Source organism: Cornus florida, unplaced genomic scaffold (assembly GCF_030987335.1).
Source record: "Cornus florida cultivar Cherokee Brave unplaced genomic scaffold, ASM3098733v1 CherokeeBrave_3.0.0_Hap2_Chr09, whole genome shotgun sequence".
Taxonomy (NCBI): Eukaryota; Viridiplantae; Streptophyta; class Magnoliopsida; order Cornales; family Cornaceae; genus Cornus; species Cornus florida.
This window is the reverse complement of record NW_026775579.1, coordinates 16,720,856-16,727,298: the sequence shown is the minus strand read 5'-3', so window position 1 is coordinate 16,727,298 and position 6,443 is coordinate 16,720,856. Positions and strand designations below refer to the sequence as shown.

Below are 6,443 nucleotides of genomic sequence, written 5' to 3'. Positions count from 1 at the left end.
AGATCACTATGTGCCTAATGAATACAATGCACCCACATGCATTCAATTGCCACCATTTAGAGCACACCACTATGAGATCAAACCACAAACCATTAAAATGCTTCCTAACTATCATGGACTTCCAAGTGAAGAACCTTGCAAGCATTTGAATAAGTTTCTTGAAGTATGTTCCACCGTGAGATATACGGATATGCTAGAATAGGTCTTAAGGCTTAAACTTTTTCCATTCACCCTTAAAGACAAGGCAAAATACTGGTTTAACAATCTTAGGCCTTTTTCAATAATTTCTTGGGCAGAAATGTAACAAGAGTTCTTGAAGAAGTACTATCTGATTTCTAAGACCAATGCCATGAGAACCTCAATTCGAGAGTTTTCACACGGGGATGGGGAAACGTTCTATGAGGCATGGGAAAGATTCAATGAATTGCTTAGGAAGTGTCCACATCATGACATGCCCAAATGGCAATTAGTTCAATATTTCTTTTGAGAGTTTATCCGATAATTACAAGGGCATGGGTGGCTCTTACATTGATAGGCATGAGGATGACGTGTGGCGTCTTTATGAGAGCATGAGTGAAAATTCTTTGCATCGAACTTTATCTTCTAAGAATGGTAGGAATTCAAATGGAAGGAAGAGTGTTGGCTTACATCAAGTTGACCATTCCAATGAAATAACCGCTGAGATGAAATCCTTATCTCAAATGTTTGATCAATTCTTGATGAACCAAAACTCGGTAAATCAAGTATCTTCCGTCCCTAACCATTTCCATCATGCATCCAATGAATCATGTATGACTTGTTCAAGTGTTTTACATTCTACTTCCAATTGTCCCCATGGACATGTGCAAAGTGAGCATCATGAACAAGTCAATGCAGCTTTTGTTAATCAAGGGAACAATCCTTATGGCAATCACTATAATCCTAGTTGGAGGAATCACCCGAATTTCTTTTGGAGAAACCAAGTGGAAGGCTCAAACCCTTCCCAAAGTAGTTTCCAAGGGAAGTATGTTCTGCCTTCGATGCAAAGCTAAGGTTCCTAAGGATATAGATCATTTCAATCGCAAGGAAATCAATTTTCTAATTCTCATTTCCCTAATCAACCATCATATTCTCAAGGAAATTCTAGGAGTCCCGCTTTTGAAGAGAAAGTTTTGACCGCTCTAGGCACTCTAGAGGTGAACACTTAATTATTTCATTCTCATTCTCAATCCATTGCTAAGCTAGAAACCCAAGTAGGGCAAATAGCTAGTACTTTAAATGCTAGAGAGAGAGGGAAAATGCCTTTGAATGCCCCTCCCAAACAACAATGTATTGTGGAGACTCATTCCTCATTGGAAGGTCACACAATTGAGCATGTCAATACAGTGACTACCTTGAGAAGTGGGAAGATTGTGGACAACCAAGTGGGCATGTCCAATGAAGAGAGTGAACCGGTGTAACCCAAAGTTGACACCCGTCCCGTTTCTTATCATATTCCTCCTTCATTGCATATGCATGATCATTCAAGTGAGAAAGTGTTGAAAAGCGATTTGAAAACTGATTTGATGAAAAGTGATTTGCAAAATGATTTCAAAACTTCTTGTGTTGAAGACACTTTTAAAAAAAATTCTGAAAAGGTTTTTGAACCAAAAGCTCTATTTCCGGATGCCTTAAAAGGATCCATTTCAATTGACAAGCAAAAAGGCCAAACAAATGAAATTATGGATGTGTTTAGGCAAGTGAAAGTCAACCTTCCACTTTTGGATGCAATCAAGCAAATTTCGGCTTCTGTCAAGTTTTTAAAAGACTTATGCACCCAAAAGAGGAAGAACAAAAGTCAAGCACCTAGGAAAGTGGTCTTAACCGAGCAAGTAAGCTCAATTTTGCAACATAACACTCTTCTAAAGTTCAAGGACTCTAGTTCACCTACCACTTCATGCATCATTGGTGACCATGTCATTAATCGGGCTCTCTTAGACTTAGGAGCAAGTGTTAACCTTCTTCCATACTTGGTATATGTCAAATTAGGCTTAGGAGACTTGAAACCGAAGTTGGTGGTTTTGCAACTTGCCGACCGATCCATCAAAATGCCTAGGGGTATCATTGAGGACATATTGATTAAGATTGATAAATTTTTCTTCTCCGTTGATTTCGTTGTCATTGACACGGAACCGGTCCCGAATCCTAAGAGCCAAATTCCTGTTATCCTTGGCCTCTTTTCTTGGCAACCGCAAATGCCAACATAAATTGTAGGACGGGGATAATGAAGATCTCATTTGGCCACATGAATGTGAAGTTGAATATCTTTAATCCGACCCCCAATTCATTTGACAAGCATGAAGAAGTGAATGTTGTAAAGAAATATCATGACCATGAATATGAAGGAAGAGAGTCTTTGTGTGAAACCAAAATTTCAAAGAGTTTATCTTCAACCCTGAATTCCAAGAAAGTTGTTTCAAAATCTTATTTTGAAAGGGCATGGAAGCCCAAAGATCATTTTGACCAAGGACCAAAAATTTCTTTTGAGCCTAATCCAACAAGTTCTCTAGGGAACCATTTGTTGGGTGGAATTCAAAGTACTTATCACCCCATTAAGGAGGGGATGCATTACAAGATGTTTGATCCTGGCTAAAAGAGCCCAACGTCTTACTAGAGACGTTAAAAACTAGTATATTTTGTAGGGGGTCACAACCCTATTCCTCCCTCATTTCTATTTTAAATTTCATTTCTTGTGAAGTCTAGATATTTGCTTTAGGTTCATATGCATTGCTAGGAACTATGATTAGGATTGCATGCACTTTCATGTTGAAAATGAGTATTTTGCATCAGTTTGATCGATCTCCAAGGATGTTCGATCGATCGAACTCCAAACCTGCATCCAACCTGCATCCAATCACCTCTCTATCCAATCGTTCAAAGAAAACCTGCATATTTCAGCTCTCTGTCCCATCGTTCGAACTTGTTCCTAGAACGATCTTTAGTTCTTCGATTGATCCAACTTCATCTTGGATCGATCTGTAGTCTCAACACTTAAAAATTTTTTGAACCTGCATCCACTCTCTGCAAAAGACCTCTCTATCCCGTCGATTGAACATGTATGCAGGTTTTTGCATGTTCGATCGATCGGAGTATTTGTGAGATCGATCTTGAAGAGATCGATCTCTATTCTTTGATTTACTGTTTTGATTTAATTTTGATTTTTGTTTTGAATTTTAAATTTTAAAAAATCCCAAAAATATTATCTTATCTTTTATTTTATTTTATATTTCAAATATTCAAAAAATAAATAAATAAATAAAATTATTAATAATAATAATATATATTTTATTTTATATTATTTTATTTTATATTCCAAAAATATTTTATTTTATATTATTTTTGTTTATTTTTATTTTATTTAGTTTTATTTTTCAAAAATCCAAAAAATATTTTTCGTTTTTAATTTTTAATTTTCAAAAATTCAAAAGCTTCAAAAATAATTTTGTCTTTTAGTGAGGAGAGATCGATTCCAGTTCGATTGATCTGAGATTTCTGTTCGATCGATCGAATTGGTAAAGGAATGTTTTTAAAAATCAAACCTAGGGTTATTAGATCGATACCACAGATCGATCTAACACCCTCATCTTCGTCCCTCGCCGTTGCAACTCACTTCCCCACCTCCGGCGAACCCTCCGGCGACTCCATCTCATCTCGAATCTCTCTCCCTCATCTCGGATCTCAGATTCCATCTCCCTCTCATCTCATCTCTTAGTTTTGGGTAAGGTTCGAGTTATCCCTCTTTTCATTCAAGCTTTATCTTCATGAATCCATGCTTTATATGTTAGATTTACGATGTTATGATGATGATTATTGCCATATAAGAAGCTTTGAACCTTTATGTATATATGTATATATATGTATATATATCGTTTTATATTTTTGATTTTAATTCTTGATTTTGGGGGTCACGGGCCAAGGAAAGTGACCAAATTTGTTGATTTGTTGTGTTATGGGTCCCACGAGCTTGCTCAAGAGGCCCCCGTGCCATCCAAGTCACAGATCTATGACTTTTGAAATTTCACCTCACAGTTCGATCAATCGAACTTTTTCTCAGATCGATCTATAACAGATTGATCTCACTTATTCAAGATCGATCGAACTTGCATCGATCTCACATTTTTGTGATCGATCGAACTTCACAGATTTGCTTCACACACTTCACACACCATCTCCTGTGTTTCATGCTATCTCATACATGCCCAATGCCTGTGTTTTCCACATTGGATACATTCTATACTTACACTGTCTAGCATGCTTCACATCATGTCACATATTCTTTGTCACTTGCATAGATTCATGTTCCTTATCTGTTTTGTCTATCTTATTTGACATACATGATTCTATAAACTGTGTTTTAATTCTTTATACCTGCATTGACTTGTTCTGCAAGTTTTTCTTTTATTTTGCAGGCCATGGCTAGGGTCAAGACTGTTGCCCGAGGACATTATCACCACAGAGCCAGGCGGAGATTAGATGACCAGGCAGGTCCATCTCACGTCCAGGACCCCATTCACGAGCCAGAGCCAGAGCCCTCTCATATTCAGGAGGAGCCAGCAGAGCCTACTCTACCTCAGTCTCCATCCGCTGACCATAGACTACAGTCTTCGGCTGAGGCATCTTCTTCATAGGCTGATGCTGAGGCTGAGCACATACCATCTCCATCACCACCACCAGCCCAAGACTTAGACCAGCCATTGCCGGGATACTCACACCCTTAGGTGGCGCATGAGTCGGTCTTCGATATAGACTTCTTCTCCCGGTCTGTTCTTACCAGAGCAGTATATGACGACATAAACCGGAGGGGCATTTCAGCCATATTAGCCCCTGTTACTTATCCAGTGTACCCGAGGTTGGTCCGGATGTTCTTCCAGAACCTCCGACCTGCCCCAAGTAACCTGGCGGAGCTGCGAACTACCATTAACGGCTACCCCATCAGTATTACTGTGGACACTCTATCCAGATCATGCCGATGTCCACACGTCTACCCTCCCGATCTCCAGACTACATATCATACTCTGTGGAGGCCTTCCTATGCAGACATGGCCGTGGCACTCACAGGTCACTATGCAGGTGGCGAGACTTTCGCCACTCGGACTTATCTGCCAGACGACCTTTGGTTCTTTGATTCGGTGCTATTCCGAAATGTTTTCATGGCTGGCCACAAGATACAGAGGCGCGACGACTATCTGACAGCTTTGTATACCTTCTATACAGGGCATTGGCTATCCATTCCTGCGCTCATCTGGAGCATTATGATGAAGTTGTATGTTAATTACATCAGCAAGGCCAAGCCCAAACAGGCTAAGTATCTCCCATTTGGCCATCTCATCACACAGATTTTGAGAGACCAGCGCTATCCCTTCCAACCACGGGAGCGTACTTGTGACGGCCCAAGTTTTTTAACCCGGTACATCAGTGATGAACTGAAAGTTGACCCAATAACGGATTTGAAAAACGGAAGCAAAAGATAAAACAATAGTCCCTAGAGGTACAATACGTCTCTAAGACACTAATATGATCCTCAATGAGGTCACAAAACCAAAAGAAAATAAGTGCGGAAGTATCGCTTCAAAAATGGATAAAAAGGGACCTAGGGGTAAAATGGTTATTTCTAACATAAAAGTGAGTGTTACCGAGCACACCGTTGGAAAGACAACAAAAGAATAATGAATTTAGACTCAAGAATCACTTGATTCAGAGTCCGGATGAAGAAGATATGATTAACGGAAGAAACAGGGGTAAAATGGTCAAAATAGTCAACCTTAGGTCATCTAACCGTTTAGGAAGCCTTTCTAATCGTTTAGAAGGCTAAAAATCATGTCCAACCCACTGCCCACACACATCTAAACGTTTAGATAGCCCCATCTAATCGGTTAGATGCAAAAAAACAGAATGGTCGACAAAAGAACTGGTAATAGGGGTTTTTCAGCAAAAAATGAGATTTTGAGGGCTAAGATGACATTTTCTGGAAAAACACAAAAAAGAAACCCCGCCTCAAAATTGAGTTTTCTACATGACTCAAGAGGAAAAAAAAAAATTCATTGTGAAATACCCGAAATGCCCCTGGAACAGAATAGGGTAAAACTCCCTAAAAATGCTACTTAGAGTTTTTGTTTCATCAAGGATGGTGTGGTTTGCCAAAGTGAGCATTCAAGCATATGTAATGTGATAAAATAGATGTACCAACATGGCCTAAATCCTCTTTACATTCCATTAACAAGTTTTAGCATACAAAGCCTCCATTTCTCACAAATAAGCTATAATGGCAATACTTGAGTTTTAAAGAAATATACTTGCAACCTTTCATGTTAATGGCTCTTGGCCTCATGTTATACATAAAAAACAAGTATCAAAAATATTACTTAGATACACATTACATGCAGGAAGCCATCTTAGCTTCTAAAATACCATACATCCACGGTATG

At 38.9% G+C, this 6,443-nt stretch overlaps 1 pseudogene; it reads right to left on the bottom strand.

Moving 5' to 3' along the window:
* Positions 1–354: 354 nt before the first annotated feature.
* Positions 355–453, bottom strand: LOC132275568 (small nucleolar RNA R71; annotated as a pseudogene).
* Between the last annotated feature and the right edge of the window lie 5,990 nt (positions 454–6,443).